This window comes from Canis lupus, chromosome 34 (genome assembly GCF_048164855.1).
Source record: "Canis lupus baileyi chromosome 34, mCanLup2.hap1, whole genome shotgun sequence".
Lineage (NCBI taxonomy): Eukaryota > Metazoa > Chordata > Mammalia > Carnivora > Canidae > Canis > Canis lupus.
Genome location: NC_132871.1, coordinates 1,378,200 through 1,401,178, shown reverse-complemented (window position 1 = coordinate 1,401,178; position 22,979 = coordinate 1,378,200). Strand labels below are relative to the sequence as shown.

General features: G+C 39.2%; 1 protein-coding gene across 4 annotated transcripts in view; it reads right to left on the bottom strand.

Annotated features, from left to right (window-relative positions):
- The window catches only part of CALCRL (calcitonin receptor like receptor), a 102,310-nt gene extending 87,841 nt beyond the window's left edge, over positions 1–14,469 (bottom strand). For 3 of the 4 annotated variants that reach the window (XM_072811439.1, XM_072811437.1, XM_072811440.1), the window contains exon 1: positions 14,058–14,469. The gene's annotated coding sequence lies outside the window, so the exon portion shown is untranslated. Of the gene's footprint in view, positions 1–13,557; positions 13,672–14,057 lie in introns of all 4 variants that reach the window. The other variant, XM_072811438.1, reaches the window with a different exon arrangement.
- Between the last annotated feature and the right edge of the window lie 8,510 nt (positions 14,470–22,979).

The following is a 22,979-nucleotide window of genomic DNA, read 5'->3' as shown; positions in this document are numbered from 1 at the left end:
GGGCTCATTCAAGCCTTCTCCCCTCTACACGCTGAGCCATCAGCCTGAATTGGTAGGTCCGAAATGAGCCCGGTCGTTTGTATCTTACCAACCAGTCCTGCTGCTGTCGATGCGCTGTGATTAACCCAGCTCCATGTCTGGGCTGCCTTTTGAGAAAGTGTCCTACACAGACTACACTTGCCAGTGGGTCAGACTCCATGAATCCTTAATTGTGCAGACATTATCTTGACCAATTGGGCCCAAGCCTTAGAGTATGATTATCATCCAGGGGCTGGTGTTTGCTTCTCACACCTGCTTCATAAACACTCCTCGCCTCTTATCAGAAGGAATAACTTCTAGGCTTAACCCTCAACCTAATTTCCCAAACCAAAGGGCAGGTAAAGTCTTGCTATCTGAGCTGTTAGACCAAGCAGCTGGAAGGTATTTGCATACAACGACGTAGACGTGGCCATGTATTCACAGCGTCTCCGCCCATCTTAATTTATGCAGTTCAGGGCTGGATTTTTACTTTCTAACCTTTATGGCAATAAAATATATCTTATTGAACCAACTTATCTCCCTTTATTGCCTCTTTCATCTTCTCTTTCGTTTTTTCTCTCTTTGGTTCACTCCCCTTTTCTTGATCTAATTTCTTTTACTTTTAAAGCCCATCTCTCACTCTGGTTTCATGTTCACGCAGTGAGTGATAATTTCTAAGTCAATTACATTCTGACAGTCATAGAGATAGAGATGAGATAGAGATAGAGATTGGTTCTGTAGATAAAAAATTTTCTGAACATTTTCTTTTCTCTGCTCTCCAGATTGGCCCCTCACTCCCTAACTTGTTCCTTTCATGTCTTGTTTTATCAGCTTCTGGGGGAATCTTCAAACCCTCCATCTTGTCATTTACCAAAGACACTATCACCAGACCTGTAACAAAATACCGTGTTCTGGATTAACTCCGAGGGTGGGAGGCATGTGAAGATGGAGAGCACATTTGTTCCTTTAGAGACATCGGAGGTGAGGACAGTTGGAAAGAGGAATTAGTTAAAATAGGACTAATTAGAGAATTGTTAATAACATTTGTTTGGGGAGGGACACCTGGGTGGCTCAGTGGTTGAGTGTCTGCCTTCCACTCAGGGCGTGATCCTGGAGACCCAGGATCAAGTCCCATATCAGGTTCCCTGCATGGAGCCTGCTTCTCCCTCTGCCTGGGTCTCTGCCTCTCTCTCTGTGTGTCTCTCATGAATAAATGAATAAAATCTTAAACACACACACACACACACATTTGTTTGGGGCAACATCATGAACTTCAAAACTGATTTAAGATCATATTTTATCCTGTAGGCGAGCTAGCTGTCTCTGGTGTTACTATGAATCTTCTAGAATAGAGATACTTAACACAGTCAAGGTGATCTAGCGGATATAAAGGCTGAAAAATCGCTAAAATAATATATGAATATTAGGATATACCTTTAAATCCACTAAGCAGTGGAGAGCCAACTGTGATATTTAGTGAAACCTTTTTAAATTGTCAGCAATTTCTTATGTCAGGCAATTATTCAAACCTCAGAACAGCCTTTTTTTTCATCCTACAAGTAGCACTATTAGAAAAAGTTCTCAAGATTATGTGGTGTCTCTGCTGAATCTTGATGAGAGAGAACAAATAGTTTGGCACTGCCTTTTTCTGAATCAGACTGCTGGGAGTATCTGTCATGGGAAGAGCTGATTACTAGCTTGAGAAAGTATAAAGTGTGTCTGCTCCCTGTAAGAAATTAGTCATTTTTTGCAGTCTATTTTTTAAATGAGTTCCTTATTCTTTAAGTTCTTATTTTATTTTAAAAGATTTTATTTTTTAAGTGATCTCTACACCCAACATGGGGCTTGAACTCCCAACCCTGAGATCAAGAGTCACATGCTCTTCAGACTGAACCCACAAGGCTCCCCTGTACAATAATTTAGTACGGAGTACTTGCGTTGAAACTTTTATTGGCTCTTATTGATGTAAAGTTTATTTTTAAGTGCTTTTCCCCCACCATTTTGCCAAGCCTCTCTAGATTAAAAGTTGTCAGTTGTCTCCTGGTCTCAGCTTAATTTTATTATTATTAATTTTGTCTATTTTAAGCTACCTGGGACAAAGAAAATATGTTATAGAATATTGGGTTGTGATGCTATATGTAAACACACCAGAAATAAATTGAATGTAGACTAATCCTTAAAACGAAATACATTTTTGTTAGGGCATTGGTATCATTTATGTTTTGTAATCAGAAACTGATTATAAGCACATTATTCAATAATGACCATATCCAATAAAGCCAGGAAGTTCAAGAAAAGTTAAAGAACAGGAAAGGATGGTGCCAAGAAGAAGCTATTTGACAATTTAATGTTTGGAGCAATACTTCATTTGGGATGGAGGGTTGTTTAATCCAGACAAGTTTTGTTGCTTGAGGTTTAAAAGTCAGTCAGATAATATGTTGAAATAACCAGTAAAATAACTTTAACATATTTTATATATGTATTTTCTCTGAATATTATGAGCATAATTTGAGAAGTCTTTTTCTCAAAGGAAGATTACGGTTTCCATAAATGACATGCATATCTGGGCTCAGAAGAAAAAAAATCTGATTATAGTATTTCTAGGTGAATGAATGATTAGCAGTCCATTTTAAAAGCAAATCAAGTTAGCTATATGAATCTCAACACATAGAGAATCTAAATTTAAGACAAATATTGTTATAACTTGTGAGAGGAGTCCATTCAGAAGATATATTTTGTGAAAATCCACCATGAAGTTTTCAAACAAACCGTGACTCTACTTGATGACAAATATAGATTTCCATTTATAAAATAGTTCTTTGGCTCTACACTTGGAAAACTTCCAAAACTACACAAGAATGAAAGGGCATTGACAGTTGGCATTCTTTTTAGAATTGTCTTTCAATATTTACAAATCAACGCTTAGAAGCTTCATGAATCATAGATTTTCACACACATAACTCATCACTTATCAAACAGTTGTATAATTTTTTGTGAATTAAATTTGGATTCTACATATATACATATTTTTAAAAGATTGATTCACTTTTTTTTCAATGTCACTGCTATGAGTTTTTTTCTCCTTCTATAGACTTTTTAGGGTTATTGTCCAGAAAGGCAATCAGTAATGGAGCAAGACTCTTGTTGGGAGGCCACAGTTGGCAGGTCTGCCAGTTTCAACAAGAAATCCTGCCAAGTTCAGCCATTGTTTGGCCATTTGGGGAAATGCTTCAACATTTTGTGTTAAAATGCCCAGCAACCTTCTCATTTACCCTAGTTTGAAAGGTCACTCCTTGGAATTCAGTGAAACCTGAACACTAACTACATTACAGAAAGCATCTTTACTAATTTATTTCCCTTTACAAAAGCAGTGGAGTGATAAGTATTAGGTTGACCTAAGAATAATAAAATGATAATTAGTTTCTGAATATTTTCTCCCTCGCCATGGGTTGTGTTTCTAACACCTCCAAAGCTTCAGCTCTAGCATCTCTTGTACACTGCATACAAAAATCACAGAGAGTCGCTGTTTAGTTTTCTGTGGAGACAAAGAAACATATTTACTCACTTAATCACTTATTAAGCAATACTTAAGCACCTACTAGGTGCTGCCATTTATTTAGATGCTTGGGATATATTAGTGAATAAAGAAAAAACAGCAGAAGTGCTTGTACTTGTAGAGCTTCCATGTTAAAGATACGGACAGAAAATTTGTAAATTATAGTTGATGGTTTGTTGAAATGTGATTGGTGTTACGGGAAAAAGCTAGGACAAACCAAAATAGATGAAGATGAGCCAAAGGGTCATGGTGGTGCAGGTGTAGCTGACTTTGAATAGTGTCTAGGTTAGGTCCCAAGGAACAGTTTGTACCTGAGCAAAGACTATAGGGGGGTGGGGGAGCTGGCCTATGGATTACTGAGGCAAGAGCATTCTGTGCTCCCTGCAGGAAACCCATGGATAATTTTTAATCTTACTTCAGATAAGGTGCTTATCTTTTTAAAAATTTTATACCAATTGATATCAGAAATTCAGGAACTATGGGCCCACACATAAGAAAGATTAGCATTTTCTTTCATATTCAGGTGCTGTAATGGTGGGTATGTGATGAAGAGTAGAAGAGACATGGTAAACTCAGAAAGTTACTCCGTTGATTCATTCAAATAGGTTTCCTGTCATTAATCTCTATTATAATCTTATATCAATAAATAGGATGCACGATGTTTGTTGTTTATTACAAATTTAGTTTAATTCTAAAGAGTTATCTGAGTTAGGATTGATAGAAAAGATAGAAAAGCTCCTACGTTATATTTACAGGCTGCATCCTTCCATGATTATAAAGTTCTGCAGTTATATCTGGGAATAAAAACATAGACCAGAATGGAGACCAGTCCTTGAAGTCTATAAGACTTTGAGTAGTTAGAAGTAGAATGTTGTCTAAATGTAGAAATGTAACTTTTTGCTTTTTAAGCATACACTATTTCAGAATCTATATCATATTTATACTCAATGAAGTCCTTCGAAGACATATTGAGCCAGAGTCTCCTATTTCTAAGTTAGAAACTCATTAATTAGATTTATTTACCTTACTCAGGACTCTGGCTTCAGAAACTATATGTAACACGAACAGTTTTGAACATGTAGTCCTTTATGGTACAGATAGTACCAGAGTCGATAGAGTTGAGAGCCTGCAACTTTGAATATGTAGTCTTTTATGAAGTTAGAATTTAGTGAATAATCAGCTTTCAGGGTTAACCTGAAAAAAATCACACAATTAGTGGATTTTCAAAGGATGTGTGAGTTATACAATGACCCAAACATAAACTCTCTGTTAATTTTGGTGTATTTATTTTGAAGGAAATAAGCTGGAATCTAGTTCTTTAAATATGGACATGTATTAATTTTAAGATCAAAAAGATTCAGTTCAGTGTTTTCTAATAATTTTGAACTGATAACATGGAACACAGCACAGGAAATCCTTTTGGAAAGTGCCTAATTAAGGAGGTTAACTCATGTGAAGAGTTCCAATTAATTAAAATATTAAACAATATTTAGGAAAATAATTTTTGGGGCTTCACCCCTGTCAGTTTGTTTTTGACCTTAATACTTGCTCATATCTCATTTGAAGACTTTCCTGTTCAAATTAATGAAACCAAACATTCTTCAAAGCTTTCTTTTTTAAAAAAATATTTTATTTATTTATTCATGAGAGACACAGAGAGAGAGGCAGAGACACAGGCAGAGGGAGATGCAGGCTCCCTGCGGGGAGCCCAATGCGGGACTAGATCCCAGGACCCCGGGGTCACACCCTGAGCCGAAGGCAGACGCTCGACCCCTGAGCCATCCAGGTGCACTCTCAAAGCTTTATTCTTAAGACTATCTTTCTTTAATCACATTCTTTCTGTCTTAAAAGTGAACAATTTCTCACCCAGCCATGATGTTTGCAGTTGATTTAGATGCAAGGAAATCTTTCTGTTAAAGTATGAATTGTCAAAGTCATATTAGAAGCAGTTGAAAATAAGGTATTTCAGAACGTCTTCACCGAAGCACATACTATGGTGGGCTAAGTAGAGTCCATTAGACTGTCGTTCTTTCTTTCAGGGTTGAGGTTTTGTTTTGTTTTGTTTTACAAAAGTTTCGTCTATAATCCAAGGTTCCCAAAATGTAATCAATATGTATGAAAAATATCTCATTTATCAAATCTTGTCATTTTAGAAAACACCCTACTTCAGGCATTCAGTCCTGACCTTGTGACAAGATGAAAAGTAGAGTGGCAGCCAGCAGGAGAGATGAAGGGTGCATATTTTAATTGTGCTGAGCACTGAGGTGGAGCTGAGGCGGTCCAGAGCAGGGTCCTGTTTTGCTAACCTGCAGCAGCAAGCATCGGGCCTGGCACATTGTGAGAGCTTGCTGAACTGAGGATCATCCTGTTGAACCCTTGCACCTCTCAAGAACAATAAGTCATATAACTTAAAAAACAAACTGTTCTCTGACAGAATTAAATTCTGGTGTGAACAGAAAATTCCCCAAATAAGATAGGCTGCAATAAGAACAGACTTTAATTTAATAAGAGGAGGGGCGATTCTGGAAGGTTTTATGAGTCATGTAGAGAAAAAACATGAAACATGCTACTTTTTTTTTTTTTTTTTTGGAATATAGGAACCTTATACCCTGTAAGCCCCCTTAATTATAATATCATTGTTTTAAATATTTTAAATATTTCTTCTACCTATAATCAGACTCCACCCCCATCCAAAAAAAAAAAGGGGGCCTCAGTCACTGGAGAATATATACCATGCTCAATGCTCATAGTTAGATGACTTTACATTATTAAGATGTTAATCATTTTCGATTTAACTAATGAACACACTGCAATTCCAATTATCATTTGAGGAGAAATTTTTAAAGAACTTCCAAAATCTAAAAACCTAAGTAATTTGGGGGGAAACAGAGCAAATATGGGTAAATGTCCCTCACGTGTTGTAACAGTTAATTGAATACATTAACTTGGCCAGGCTATGGTGCCTGGTTTGATCAAACACTAGTCTGGATGTTGCCATGGAGGATTTTTGTAGATGTGATTGACATCTAAGATCAGTTGACTTTAAGTAGAGGAGATTATCTGGATAATGTGTCTGAGTCCCATCCAATCAATTGTCGCTGTAAGAGCAACACTGAGGTTTTCTGAAGAAGAAAGAATTCTGCAAAATTTTTGTTTTCCAAGCTAATCTTGACTACTGGAGGCTGGAGAGTAACTACTGGGCACTGGGTAACTACTGTGGAGAAAGGTGAGGGTTAAGCAGGCGTAGATGAAAGAACTTAGTGGAAGGAAATGCATACACAAAGAAAGATGGGAAATTACCAATGGCAGATTCTACTTACTATGTACAGGTATATCTCATTTTATTGTGCTTCTCAGCTATTGCATTTTTTATAAATTGAAGTTTTGTGGTAATCCTGTGTTTAACAAGCTTATCGGTACCATTTCTCTGGCATTTACTAACTTCATGTCTCTGTATCACATTTTGGCAATTCTCTCAGTGTTTCCAACTTTTTTATTATTATTACATTGTTATGGGGACCTGGGATCAGTGTTCTTTCATATTACTATAGTGATTGTTTGGGGCACCACTGACCTTGCCAGTAAGTGTCGTGTGTACTCTGACTGCTTCCCCCATGTCTCTCCCTTTCCTTGGGTCTCACTACTCCCTGAGATACAACCATATTGAAATTAGGCTAATTAATAACCCTAGAATGGCCCCTAAGTGTTGAAGTGAAAAGAAGAGTCACATATCTCCCACTGCAGTGGTCTGGATAGAAGATCAAACCAGCCTCAAAATTCACTTGAGCCAAAGCCTAATCCAGAGCAAGGCCCTGACCCTCTTCAATTCTATGAAGGCTGAGAGAGGTGAGGAAGTTGAATAAGAAGTTTGAAGCTAGCGGAGGTTGGTTCCTGAGGTTTAAGGACCGAAGCCATCTCTGTGGCATGAAAGCGCAAGGTCAAGCAGCAAGGGCTGATGTAGCAGCTGCAGCAAGTTATCCAGATCCACCTAAGATCGTTAATGAAGGTGACTACAGGAGACAACAGACTTTCAGTGTAGATAAAATAGCCTCCTGTAGGAAGAAGATGTCATTTAGAACTTGCATAGCTGAAAAAAAAAAAAAGGGGACTTGCATAGCTAGAGAGGAAAAGTCAATGCCTGGCTTCAAAGCTTCCAAGGACAGGCTGGCTCTCCTCTTAGAGGCTAATGCAGCTGCTGACTTTGAGTTGAAGCCAATGCCCATGTACCACTCTAAAAGTCCTAGAGACCTTAAGATTTATGCTAAACCTCCCCTGCCTGTGCTCTGTAAAATAGAACGATAACGTTTGGACGATGGCACATCTGTTTACAACATGGTTTAATGAATATTCTAAGCCCACTGTCAAGAACTGCTCGGAAAAAAAAAAAATGATTCCTTTCAAAATATTACTGCTTATGGAAGATGCACCTGGTCACCCAAGAGCTCTGATAGAAACATACAAGGAGATCAATGTCGTTCTCATGCCTGCTAAGACGGCATCTGTCCTGCAGCCCATAGATGAAGGAGTCATTTCAACTTTCAAGTCTTATTTTTAAGAAATACATTTTATAAGGTTAAAACTGCCATACATAGTGATTCCTCTGATGGGTCTTGGCAAAGTAAACTGAACATTTTCTGGAAAGGGTTCACCATTCTAGATGCCATTAAAAACACACATGATTCAAAATATCAACATTCACAGGAGTTTGGGAGAAGCTGATTCTAACCTTCAAGGCTGACCTTGAGGAGTTCAAGATTTCAGTGGAGGAAGTCACTTCAGATGTGGTAGGAAAAAAAAAAAAGAGCAAGAAAACTAGAATTAGAAGTAGAAATCAAGGATGCGACTGAATTGCTGTAACCTCAAGATAAAACTTTAACAGATGAGCAGTTGCTTTTTGAGGGGGAGCAGAGATAATGGTTTGAAATGGAATCTATTCTTAATAAAGATGCTGCGAAGACTGCTGAAATGACAACAAACGATTTAGAAAACTCCATAAACTTAGCTGACAAAGCAGCTGCAGGGTTTGAGGGGACTGCCTCCAATTTGGAAAGAAGATCTGCTGTGATACAACGCTATCGAACAACATCTCGTGCTACAGAGAAATCATGCATGAAAGGCGTCAGTGGATGCAGCAGACGTCATTATTGACTTATTTTAAGAAATAGCTACGGCTACCCCAATCTTCGGCCCCACCACCCCGATCTGTCAGCAGCCATCATCACCAAGGCAACGCCCTCCGCCAGCAAAGAGAGTACAGGTCACTCAGCTCCAGGTGATGGTTAGCATATACATTTAGCAATAAAGTGTTTTTTCATTAAGGTATATATGTTGTTTTTAAACATAATGCTCTTGTACTATACTGTTTACATAACTGTTGTAAGTACTGGGAAACCAACAAATTCATTCAACCAGCTTTGTTTATTATATCACTTTGTTGAGATGATCTAGAACCAAACCCTCAATGTATCTGAGGTCTGCTTGCCCTTCCACCTAAGCTTCCGGGGACAATATCCATTCACACCAGGGGGGACCAGATTCCAGCCACTAATTGGAAAGGGAAGCAGAGGGGTTAAGAGCAAGAGCTCTGGAGTCTGGATTGCCAGGATTCATTTCCTGCCACCTCCACTTGAATCGCTGTGTGATTTGGGCACATTATAGAATCCATTATTTAAGTAGAGGTAAGTCTGCTCTCTTGCCTCACATTTGAAGACAACTACATAGTTAGGAAAACGTGCACATGCACACATACACATTTTGTTTGACATTCTTTTCACATAGTTTTGATCCTCCTTATTTTCAGTTATAACATGCTTCATTCTTCTCTAGCACTTACCAAAGTTCCCCTTCAAATTATCCTTGGAAAGAAGACAAAATTGAGATTTATGCCCCAAACACCTAAACAACTGGTATTATGCTAATCAATGAATATGGATTCAATTAATACTCATTGTAGAATTTATGAAACTGATACTTGGATATAAGGCAGATTTATCTTAGTTTTGATTGATAAAACCAAGCCTGTGTGCTCATGAATATGCTGATGAACCCCCTGAGACTCAGCTGTGAGGAGAGAGGCACCGTTTACTAGAGCGCTGTTATTTACTGTGCCAAACGACATGCTCAGGAGTCACTGTGCTTTTACAAGAAACATAGTTGAGCTCAGGTTAACCTACACTCAAAAAATAATGACAGATTCATACAAAAGTTTATGCCATATTAACATTTTTTAGTTTAAAAAATACATTCCAAGGTAAGGGGAAGAAGATTTCTCTGAAAATTGGGCTCTACCCAAAAACCTCAATGAAGCAGAGCTATAGCCTTTATACCATAGTGGTAGGTTGGTTATGTATATATATATATATATATATATATATTTACTTATTTATATTTATGTAGGGTTGAGTTGAGATTTTTGTCCTTTTAGTTGCTAGTAAGGTAAAAAAAACATGCATTTAATTAAAAGCACAAAGGAATGAAAGATAAAACTTGTTTTACATTTAAAAAATAAATACACTATTTTGATCATTTTTGCAAACGATAATATATCAGTGTGTTAGTTTTGTAGAATACTGCATCTTATAAGTAAACAAACTAAAGGAAAAAAAGAAGAAACCTGTTCTAGGAAAATATTTGCAATTTATCAGCTGATAATTAATACTACTAATCTCATAAACATAGACTCTCAGTTACAGCCAGTGATTCTATTTTATTTTTAAATGATAGTAAGACTTTTATTGTGTAGTTAAAAATAAAATTCATTTCTTCATTTTTTGTAAATAATTTATTAAATTAAAAACTAATTTGATTTTAAGATTACACAAATATTGGAAAATGTAGATTGTTGACTTAATCAAATTTAATGTACAATATTATAATACTAATTAGACATGAAAAAATAATCTAGACTTATTGAGGACTTTTCTGTTTAAATTAGAATGGTAATATAATGTATAAAATATATTTCCTATCATTTCCATGGTTTGTTGACTTAATTATCATATATCTAATTATATGTTCTTTTTCCCTAAATAACACAAGCTCAATACTTACATTCCAAATTTTACAATTAAATATATTCCATCTATCACTGCTTCAATGCTTTACTAATTAAGACTATATATCTTCAAATTTATAAACCAAATTATCAGTAGGTAAACCAAAATTAAGGTATGAAAACTATCCAGATACTTTGAGTTGTGTAACTGCTGTTGACGGATTTGGGCAGGAATTCCTGTGGGAATTCTAAACAAGGAAAATGATTGAAATATCTAGTAGGTAGCCCTGATCCTGTGTTTCTCATAAATTTTTATTTTCCATCTAATTTCATCAGAACATTTTCCTATATTAAATGAGAGGATTTCTTGAAATAATTTAATAGTGCTGCATGGTGGAAGTACTTTGGTAGAAAAAGGGAGCTTTCCTAAGAAATTATAAATGTTTATAGTTCATGCATGGGCTTCAAACCCAGATAGAGACAAATGTTTTAAACAGCTATGTGCGGACTTTTCATCTTAAGTGTATTCTCTGATAGTCTGATTAAATCAAGAACTTAGAGGAGCTACAAAATTTGACCCTGAGTGTCCTTCAGTAACACCGTTGCAATGGGACAGCTTATGTTTTAGGATTAATACTATCTCTGAATCCCAAAGATAAGCTAGAGAATAAAGCCAATGATTTCAAATAATGTCCTTTAAATATATTTGTTTCTTGAAAAGTTGTTATCATAATCATGATACCTCTAAAAACATTTTTTAAAGCTGCGTTGACAGTCATACTTAGAGTATGAAATCAGTTTTGTTTCATGAACGTACGTTTTGATCCTTTAAACAGCTTTTTGGTAACTTTTGTATAAATATCTCTAAGACAATTCTTAAAAATTAAGTTACTATGAAATTTTAACCACGGAGCTAAGAATTGAAAGCAAAATGATGTTATAGTAGTCACAAAAATGATGTAAGTTAAAATATATGACAACATATTAACTGAAGTTTGATTAGTTTTATGTGTTTATCAAATAATTTTCCACATTAACATAAAGCATATAAAGTCATCTTTCTTTGCCTTGATATTATTTTGAATTTCTTACTGAAATAAATTCATTATTTGTAAAATAATGTTTAAACACATAGAATGAATATGAAGTTTCTCTTAAATATGCTAGGGTTTTGGTTCCATTTAAACTTATGCTAGGCATCACCAGTGAGTAGAGTATATACACCTTGGTCACTCATTTAATACAATTTTAAAAATTACAGAACCAGTTCTAATTTCTTTTTATTTTCCTGTTTTTCCAATCTTCTTTTTTCAGAGTGGATGATCAGTTTTATATATTCTAAAAGTCTACATATTTTAACTAACAAAAGAATATTTTGGAATGTGCTAAGATCTATCAGGAAAAAAAAGATCTTGTAGTAATAACAGAAAGCATATTTCTTTAAGATAACTGAATATTACAGGTAGAACATGCCTCAGCTCACACCATTCTTATGATTTCTGAATCCTATGTTTCATACTGAGAACTGGCCTTAAACTTTGCGTTGATTTTATGATCCTAGAGCATCTAGAAAAAGAAGTTAATTCTTTATGGCTGAAAGCATGCATTGATCCTCTGATATTCTCTTATCATCAAAGAAAGCAAACTTTATTTCAAACGCTCAATGATATTCTCAAATAATAAGTCTTTGACCTTCAAAATTCATTGCTTAGTGGTTTTCAACAGTATTTTCTGAAAATAAAAATCATAAATCATACTATTAGTACAGTTGCAAAAACTTAAGTTACGGAAGAAAATTATGGGGTTTTGGTTAGCAATTAAGTAACAATTAGAGAAGTTTTGGAGAGTTCCTTATTATAAAATATGATATTAACTCAATATAATACCTCCTGCTAAGAAAATCATCTAATTAAAAAAATGCTATTCTAATTTTTGTTACTAGCCCATGGCTTTGGATTAGGCATTTAATGTGTTCTCTTCATTTCCTTCCCCAATTATCTAATGGTTATTTACAAAGTCACCTTCTAAAAACACATTTTCCTTTCCTGCACATGTATCAGAGAATTCAATACAATTAATGATTGAAAGGAAATCAGAACTCAGGCATAATATTTTTAAGAATCACAAAAAACAAGACTTAATTGACGTTTCCATTATTTGGAGTAATTTGTGGAAAAATTGAGTAGAAAATTACGAGGGAGTTACTCAGAATGAGTTTGTAGTCCACTGTTAATGCGCCAGATTATGGGTGATGAAGTGCAAGATTTCCCCATTGAAGGACATTTTGCAGAGTATCATTACGTAGATAAGAATATATACATATATGTATATGTATAAATTAAGTCAGTCAATATAATCTGAACCCATATCTGAATCTAACTTTTATAATAAATAAACTAAATCAGTCCATATAATCTGAACTCAAATCTGACATCTAATCTTTCTTAGCAACAGATTTGTGATGTGTCTATACCACCACTTAGGTAGACGATCGTTCCTTCACAATCCAGCACAATCTGTACTGGCGAAGGAAGCATTAACAGATGTTTCATCTCAACATTACTGTAAGTTTTTTCTGGACATTCATTAAAAAAAATACACACTTTCTCTGTTTAATAATCTGATATATATATATATATATATTTGGGAAACCTTTGTTACTTTATTCACAGTTATCTCTATTTCACATCCTGCCCCCCAAAGCTTGCAGAGGGATACCAGACAAATTGAAGGAATATATTATTAACTAAAGAATCGTAAAATTACAGTTAATGTAGAAGTAACATTTCCTTGACCCTAGCTGGGTTTTTGTTTTTCGGTTTTTTGGTTTTTTGTAGCCCACTCCCTGATCCAATACAGCGGAAACCATTCAGGGTTAGCAAGGGAGAGACTTAACCACATCTGGCAACAATGAACAATGAAAATTCTATTAGTCCAATAGTCAGAGATGTATGTGTAAATAAAGGTGAAAGGCGAATGGGAGACAAACCTCATAAATCCAGAGTGATCAACTTTTCTTCTAATTCTCCATTTTCCCCAACTGCAGAGTGACTGAGGCTGCAGGACCCCATAAGTAGTTACTCCATCCCCCTTCCTCGGAGTACTGACAATATAAAAAGTTTAAAGACCCTTCTTGGGGGGGAAATGTTTTCCAGCTGTCAAAATTTAAGCTTAGCTAATAGCAGAGCAAAATTTAAAGGGCATCGTTCCCTGATTAAGAGATTTGTTCGAAGTATGCCTTTTAATCCATTTGGAGTTTTATTCCTTGCTCAGTTTGTCTTCCGGAATGTCACGGTACATAAGAATACCTCGTAGTAATAGGCTCTGTACACAGTTTGGAGTAAAGCCCTGTCGTTTCCCTAACATTTGCAATAGATGAGAAGATGCTTGGACATTAGTCCGACCACCATGTCCCACCACAGAAACCCTGCCAGACTAAAGGATGAGCCTTCTCACACGACATGTATTTGTTCTGAATAATGTACTTACCCGGCGTAGCTTCTAGGGAAATTCTTGGTGAAATAGTCTCAGGATGGAATTTGATTTTCTGAGATTCCGCAGAAGAGGTTCACCCCCCGCCCCGGGCAAGGTGAGGAAGAGGCAAAGCCTTGCCAGGTGACCCCGCAGACAGGCTGGGGTCCGGTTAGCAGAGCTCGATGTCCCCAGATCAGGAGGTGATTCTCTCTGCTGCAGAGACAGGGTTGTTCTGAGGAGATTGCAAGTGTTGTCACATTGTAAGTGCTCAGCAGCCGAAGGGAAACATCAGAGCTTCCTGTTACATCACTCTGACCCCGCCTGCAGTTAGTGTTAGGTTACTTTCCTCCCCAAATAGCATACCCCAGGCAGGCAGCCCTCCTCTCCCGCGGGGGGCTGGAGCGAGGAGCAGCAGCGTGAACAGACAGACATCAGATGCTGCTGCACCTCGGGCTGCGGCTCACCTGGACGGGGCTGTCACAACTTGCCACTGAGCTGCCTGCCTCCTGGAGGAAATCCGAGCGCACCCCCTGCTCCGGGGATCACAGGCGTCAGGGCAGTGGGTGTGGGTGTGGCTGTGTGCATGTGTGCGGGTGTGTGCATGTGTGCATGTGGGTGCGTGTGTGCATCTGTGCATGTGTGTGTGCCTGTGTGTGTGCATCTGTGCATCTGTGTGCATGTGGGTGCATGTGTGCATCTGTGCATGTGTGTGTGTGCGTGTGTGCATGCGTGTGCGGGTGTGTGCATGTGGGTGCGTGTGTGCATGTGTGCCTGTGTGTGTGCCTGTGTGTGTGCATCTGTGCATCTGTGTGCGTGTGTGTGCATGTGTGTGCGGGTGTGTGCGTGTGTGTGTGCATGTGTGCGCGTGTGCATCTGTGCATATGTGTGCATATGCGTGCGTGTGTGTTGAACTGCACTTTGCAAAGCGTCGAGGAACTATTATCTAACTCGCCTTCGTGAGTGAACACACAAACCATCCCAACACCCATCACGATTGGCTCCGTGACCCCACTCTGACCGAGCTCAGAACCACAGCTATTCTCACACCGGTTTCTCACAATTAAACGATGAAATGTTTTCCTGTAGGTCTCTACACTTTTTTTTTTTACTTTGTCCAAGACATAACTGAGTGTGTATGTGTCATAAATGAACCCCGGTGTGTGTACACGTGCTCTGTGTGTGTGTGTGTGTGTGTGTGTACAGATCCGTGGGATTGTTTTGTCATTACATGTAGGCATGTATATTAGGGAAAGTAGCTTTTTGAGAACATATTTATAAATTTAAAATGACTGCACACGTTTTGAAATATTGCACTTCATTCTGTCATTATCACCTATGAAATTAAAAAGTGATTGATATTATTACCTGTATCCCTCAGAGTAACCCTACTGGAAATGTGGATGACTTACAGAGTGATCATGTAAAATACGTAACATATTCTAATTTTATAGAAAATGTTTTCCCTCAACACATAGTTTTATTCCAAGTGTGTTTAATAAATCGTTGGACAGTATCGAGGAAGAATGCTTTAAATTTGAGATGCACTTGTCTTTTAATAATCCAGTAAATGTGTGAGATACATCAATCAGCATCATTGCTGAAACCTAAGCAGCTCCGGGCATCAATGTCTTCATCTGTAGGCTAAAAAAGAGGAGAATCAAATAATACCTAAAATCGCTTGTATCTCTGAGAATTTGAATCGATAAGTTACGCGACATTTAGAAATAGATAAGAGACTTTGATAATCATTCAAGTCTCCGTATCTTGGTAAATCCGAGCTCAGAGGCGCTGGACAACTAGTCGATTACTGACATTCGGGAACAAAATGAGACGCTCACGGTTTTCGTTCGCGAGTGAAAGAGGAAAGGGCAACGTAAATTAAAGGGACACTATGTTTCTGAGGCAGTCTGCACCTGCCCACACTTCTTATTACCCGGATCCATGGAAGAAACTTATTATACAACTTGGGTTTTAAGATCAGTGGGATCCAGGTGAATAAAAACACACGCATATAAAAATAGGGCACATCCTAATGTCTGCCAGTTAGAGTTAAGAGCCCTGCAAGCAACGGAGTGATGCACGCGTGCCAGTGAAGGAGAGGAACACGCAGAGGAGTGCAGGTGCGGGTGACAGACGACTATGCGCAGGTGCGCTTTGGGGGGAGGCCCCGCCAGGCTGCTGGGAGGCACTTCGTTTGAGCGTCTCCTCCAGCCCCTAAGAGGAAAAGTCAACGTTGCAGATTAGGCCCAGCCCCACAGAACCCCACAAACAAGGGCTCCTTCATCAGGCTGGCGGCCGAAACCCCTGAGGACGGCTGCCCTGAGTCCTGCCACCGTGGGGAGGGCGCGGGGTCAGGAGTCCCCGGGAGAAGCGGGAAGCCCGGAGGCCCGAAATCCCAGGCCCGGTTCCGACCCTCTCTCTGTGTGGGACCTTTCATGGGGCTTTTCATAGGTCTTGCTGTTCCCGTCTGCAAAGTCAGAGCGGACTCCCACCCTAGAGTGTCCTACCCGAGCGGGCCTGTCCCTGTGTCCTCGCCTTCTGTGCTGAGTGTAACACCGACGCCTGGAAGAGTGAACGCAGCTGGTGACCCTGAGTCATGAAAATCTAAAACTTTTCCCAATAAGCTCATGAAAGCATTGATTTTTTTTTTTCAAAGATTCATTTACTTCATTTGCCCCACACTAGTGAAGCCTAGGGACCGCAGAGTCTGTGCTTTGAACTTTTGTCCTAGGGCTGTCCCACCCAAGCTCTTCCCTCTGCTGTCATCAGCTGCCACCACAAGGCCCAGCGGGGTTATCACGTTCACACCCAAGTGAGCCATCGGGCACGTGGCTGGAGCCCCTGCAGACACTCGCGTGGCGCTTTCCAGGCGCACCTGTAAGCCTTCCCTAGAGCTGATGGGCCAGCTGCCCCACTGACCAGATCCTTAAGAGTCGCCGTGTCGTGAGCTCCCAACGAAACAAATGGCTCGAGCGCTTCCAGGCAGCCACTCTGGGATCCAGGGGACAGGACAAAGGACGGAGAATGCGAATTTCTCAAGTTCACGCTGAAAGATGATGACACGTATTTAAGAAAATGAAAATATTTCGGCAATGAGCCAGGTGATTTTTAGGCTGTGTGCTATGACTCCGTTAGCCAGCATCGTGCACCTCGTACACACGTAGGATCATCTTTCTCCACACAGATTGAAGACACTCGCCACCCATCCTAGCGACCAAGCTTGTTATTGTGAGCCAGATGCGTAGTAGTCGTACTGGGGAGTTGGGGAAAACGAAGATGGGCCTCGCTGGGTAGCCGTGGGTAGCACACACTGACGCCCGTGAGGCCTCCAGCACCTGCCTCTCCGTGGTCACCGCTGTCACTACCCCTGGGGAGTCGCACCCGCCTCGCAGAGCGCCTCAGTAGGCTTTCTGCAGAACTGAGGAACAACCTGTGCCTGGGACGTGATGCACATGCTGCTCGGCAGCCTCGCTGTCCTGCACAAGGGTTGCACAAGGGTAGGCCCTGCACAAGGGTTGTCCACATGGCCTGGGTCGGGCTCGGAGTTCCATCATGCCCCGGGAATGCACACCGGCTGCCGGGTGAAAGGCACTTGGACTCTAGCTCCGGAGGAGGCCAACCCACAGTCTCCGGATTAGTGACTGACTAATCCAGACTCAGTCAAATGGACCAAAATGTGGATCGATGCATTTCATTCTGCAGCTGCGCCAGCGACTTTGAATTTGTGCAGCTATAGCCTTGCAGGATGGTTTTGCTACAAAAGTGAACAAGACAAAAACAAAACAAAATGCTTCTACTGGAAATGTAGCAGGGACAGACTGCCCCTGGGGACAATGCTAGAGAGGTCTGTAGGAACGGTTTCTATGATTATGTTGCAAGTTATGTTTCAGGTATGAGCCCTGCGGTGGTGAGTCTGCGTTGTCGGTGCTCTGGAGTCACTACTTACACGGAGATAGTCCCCGCCGTCCGCAAAGCTACACATACATACATGACTAAGAATGTACCAATAATTCGAGGAGAGACACATACTTTTTATCATCTTTACATCGAGAAATTCTACTAAGGTAATAAGTTGACCTGACCTTTTATCACTTTACCTCGCAAGTGCTCAGCGTACTTAAAGCTATTTCACATCACGAAATGAATCTTCATTCAGTACAAGGGCCTGGGTCCAGTGGCTGGGTCACGCAGAGTGAACAGGCTGTTTTCTGTTATTAAAACCAAAGAGCTGATTTTTAATTGTAATTGTGCACATGGTTGATCGTATTCGAGGGAAATTATAATGTCATTTTTTTTTAAACATCTACTAAGACTACAAGTTGGAAGAGGCAGAAAGCTTCAAAATTGAAATGAGTAACATTACATCCGCCCATGGGTAGAGAAAACAGTTTCCCTAACCTAGAGGTAGTATCTGCTTTAGTGTCGAACGAGGTGTTTCCCCAAGAGGGTCCAACAACACGCTGAAGACAATTGGCTACGACTCTGCCTGTGGTTTTAATCATTCTTATTAAGTTCTGATGGATTTGGATCTCCCATGAAAATCAATATTTTTTGTGGATACTCATGATTGTTTGAGCCTCTCCTCCTCCAGAAGCAGTCACCCTTGCTAGAATAAAGAGCTAATGCAGGCACATGAGATACATCATGGATGAATTCAGAACTGATGCTGTGAATCAACAAAATTATAGAAGCTCACTTAAATGAGTACAAAATGGACTCTCTGAGACTGCACATCCTTCGTTAGGGTGATCATATGCCCCAGTTTGCTAGGTTAGTCCCAGTTTCCATCTCCACACTCAAAAATGACATGATTTGAATGAAGAAAATACTATAGATCTATGATCCCCCCCCAGCCATGCTTATCCATATGGCACTGACAAGTCGTCACATAAATATGGACGGTGAGTAATCCCTTTAGGAGACTTAAGTCTCCTTTCCCAGAAGAGTTTAAAATAGTTCTCCCTATTTCTAGGATAGTTTTAGTTGGCATTGAAATAGATACCCTTTTTGTCTGTGGATACGTATTTATTGTGAATTGGTGCCATATTGCTTCTGCTTTGCAGAATATCAATCTTGGTCTCAAGAATAAATGGTTTATTTAACTTGGAGTTTCTGTGTGTGGACCTAAGTGGCGTATGATTAAACGCCCGCGCTTTCAGTTCTAAAGATGCCAAATTGCATGAAATCAATCCCACTCCAGATTCTTTACTCAGCTATTGTCATATTTCTATAACTTGTAAAGTTATTAATAGTTTATGTTTTTCTCCTCAATAGTTTACTCTGTTGCGTACGGTGAAAAATTTTAAGCATAAAGGAATGTGGAACCATATGCAGTACGGATATTAAAGGATAATACAATGGATTTCCCTCAGAATTTTCAACACCTTTGAGAAAGCAGCAGATCCTACACGGGGCTTTGAGGAATTAGTATCTACAGTCTCATCCTGCCATCTAGTGTTGAGCATTCTCAAATTGCAAAAAGCTGCTCCCTAGCTGAAAATTGAAATTCTTTTTTTTTTTTCCTCTCCGATTAAAAAAATAAATCCCAACAACTAGGGAAGATTACTAAGAAAATATTCTGGCGCACATACTAACTAGAGTTACACTGGGGAGGGACTTCCTGTGCACTATACATTTAAAGTATCAATTTATAAATAGTGAGAAAAGACATCATAAAATAGATGCAAAGGCAAAATCATAATTAAATGTGAAAACATAGTATAGATTTTAAAATATAAATTAAAAAGACCTACCATCAGGACATCTGGGGGGGCTCAGCGGTTGAGCATCTACCTTGGGCTCAGGTCATGACCCCCGGGGTCCTGGGATCGAGTCCTGCATTGGGCTCCCTGCGTGGAGCCTGCTTCTCCCTCTGCCTGTGTCTCTGCCTCTCTCTCTCTCTGTGATCCCATGATTAAATAAATAAAATCTTAAAAACAAACAAGCAGGAAAAACATTGGTCTTGACAATGAACAAAAGAGACCTACCATCTTTTGTCTTCCAATGAACATACGTCTCATGTACACATGTAATGTGTATATTTATTTATTTATTTTTTAATGTGTATATTTAAATATCTGAAGTGATCTAAAGCTAGACAGCTCTGAGGCCCATGGCTAGGCTACAGGGAATTACCTCCCGTGTACCTGACCAGGAATCCAAACCAGACCTTCAAGAGCTTACAACAGAGTGAAGGTGTCTCTGACCTGTGCTAAATCAGTCCCACACTGTATCCAAGCATAAAAAATCTATGTTCCGTCACTATCTGTCACACACACAAAAATCAATCACTAATTGGCCATGATCCTGTTTGGCTTAATACAACTGACATTTGAAGGAGACATTATTTGAGGGCATAGTTATTTCCTCTAAGATGTATCTCTATAAACATTTGTATCATAAGAAAGCAAGGTTTCTGAACAATAATCGTCTATTAAACATATATTAATTGATCACCTACCATGTGCCAAACATTTGGAAAGATATTGCAAGTACAAGGTCTGGTGTAGAGACGTGGTCCTTGATCTCAAGGAGTTTGCTTTCTATCCCTAGGTAGACATTAAGAAATATACACTTATAGATGCTCCGCTTGCTTAAAAAAAAAAAAAAAAAAAAAGGCAGTGCATTTGATGACTGACATAAATCAGGCTGAGTAGGTAGGAAGGAGGACAGGGTGGAGGGAGAACACATCTCCTGCAGAAAACCACCGTCTCTGAAGGTAATAATGACCCTGGAACCTAGAAGGGAAGAAATACAAGACAGTCCATAGATTAGAAAGAAGGATTCGGATGCCAGTGGTTTGCTCCAAGAGTGATCTTTAGGCTTTAGGCAAAAGCATTAGGGGAACAGAGCAGATTTGGGAAAAGGATGAGGTGAGCAAACCTGTGGTCTCGAGTAAAATCTGGATTTGACCCAAACTATCAATTGCTGGACCAGGGGAGGGCTCTGGAGTGAAATTTGCTTGGCAGAGTGGGCCTCCCCTGGTGCCAGGGAATCCGTCTTCCGTGTGTGAGGCCCTCGGGGAGTGGGGTACGTGATTTCTAGAGGAAGAGTTAGCATCTGCTGAGGACAATTTGCAGAAGGATGCAGGTGAGGGCTCTTAGCAGCCCATTCTCCCAGCAACTGCGGGATGAGGGCGCTGGCTCAGTAAAGGGGGGGTGGAAGGGGGTGCCACACAGGGTTTGCCGGAAAACGATTGTGAGTGAACGAGATCTGTCCAGGTGCCACGTCTAGACCGTCAGGAGGGTCTGGGCCACAGGCAGTAAGAAGAGAGACCCACGTGGATACATCAGAACGTAAGCTGTGGGACCTTGTAGATGATGGTGAGGAATTGGGATTTCATCCTGTATGTGATGGGTCTCACCATCCAGGTCAGGCCCTACACTTTGTCTCCGTGGGGTTGGGTCTGGCTGCGGTGCTGGGGCTGCTGGGAGGAGACAAGTACAAAAACTTCTCCTCTCAAGTGTTTCCATGTCTTTCTGCAGTTATTCGCCGAAGTCAACGTCCACGGTGTTAACCATGGTTCCTTATATATGTGGTATCCTTAAAATTCCCTTCTTATGGTATTTGTGGATATTCAGAAAATAAAAACACTGTAATTGGAAAGGACTCTCTTATTTTGGGTTGATTGTAAAGCATAAAGACAAATTCAATAACGAATAGTGATTAATTAGTATTATCTTTACGTTCTTGACATCTAGTAGTGCCTGTTCTGTTTTAGGGGAACTCGAGGAAGAAAACTAACGTTGATAGCTGGCGTTTTTCCAGAATTATGCTACGGGCTTTAGCTACTTTCTTTGACTCTGTGAGGGTTTTATTCTCACCCTTCAGATGAGGGAATGGAATCTTGGTAAATTTATACAACTGGAAATTGGTAGAACTGGAACTTGAAACCTACGTGATTTAGTTTTTAATCCCGTCCTTCTTTATAACATTATTAGCAAAATATTTTATCTGGCGAACTACTTCAGATATTTTTGGAAGAAATTTGTATGGAATATAAGTCAACTGATACTGGTTCCTGGGGCTTCAGCTAGATAATTCCACATAGAAGAAAGAAAAGTGAGTATTAGCAAGATAGGAAAACATAGCACAGTGTCCAGCAAATTTACATCAAAGCTACTCCACTAGCTTAGCTATTTTCCCATTTAAAACATTTGTATTCCGGTTTCTCTCCAGATCATGCATTTTTCAATATTATTCATATTATGAATGCTGGTGCATTTGAGAGGATGACACCAGGAATAAGGATGGTCATTTTTTAAACTCAAAATTTCTTAGAAATGTAAGACGTATTTAAATCTTGTGAGGTAAATTTTACATGGGTTCAGTAGAGAAATAAAAAAAGAACACTCACTGATTTCTTTTTACCCCCTTTTTACCCACATTATGCAACTTTCCATGTTAAAAATATTTTCATCACCTTGGGCAATTATCTCAGAAGCAGGTTACTAAAATATTGAATAATGAACAAATTGTGGTATGAGTAGTTGACAATTTTACTAAAGGCTAACAGCTGGCAGACACTGCGCTGAGTACTTTCCACGCGTGCTCTCACTCACCCTCATGGTCCTTTCACAATAAAGAGACCATTAGGGAAACCAAGGCCTAATAAGTTTGAATATAAGTTGATTTGGATCCAAATTCTATACTCTTCATTATTTCATTTAATTTTTTTTTGCTTTTTTTTCTTCCATACTCCTTAAAATAGTACACAAATATTAAAATATTTGTGTCTGACAGTTTATTGAAACTCTGAAGATTTGCTATATTTTAAAGAACTCCCTCCCTGGTTGATTGTGTACATGTATAATTTGTGAGGGAGAAAAAGAGAGTATACAGAGTAAAATAAAAATTTTCCTAATCTACTTATCTTGACAATTCCAAAGACTTTCTCATTGAATAATGTCAGATATTTTGAGTAAAAAAAAAAAAAAA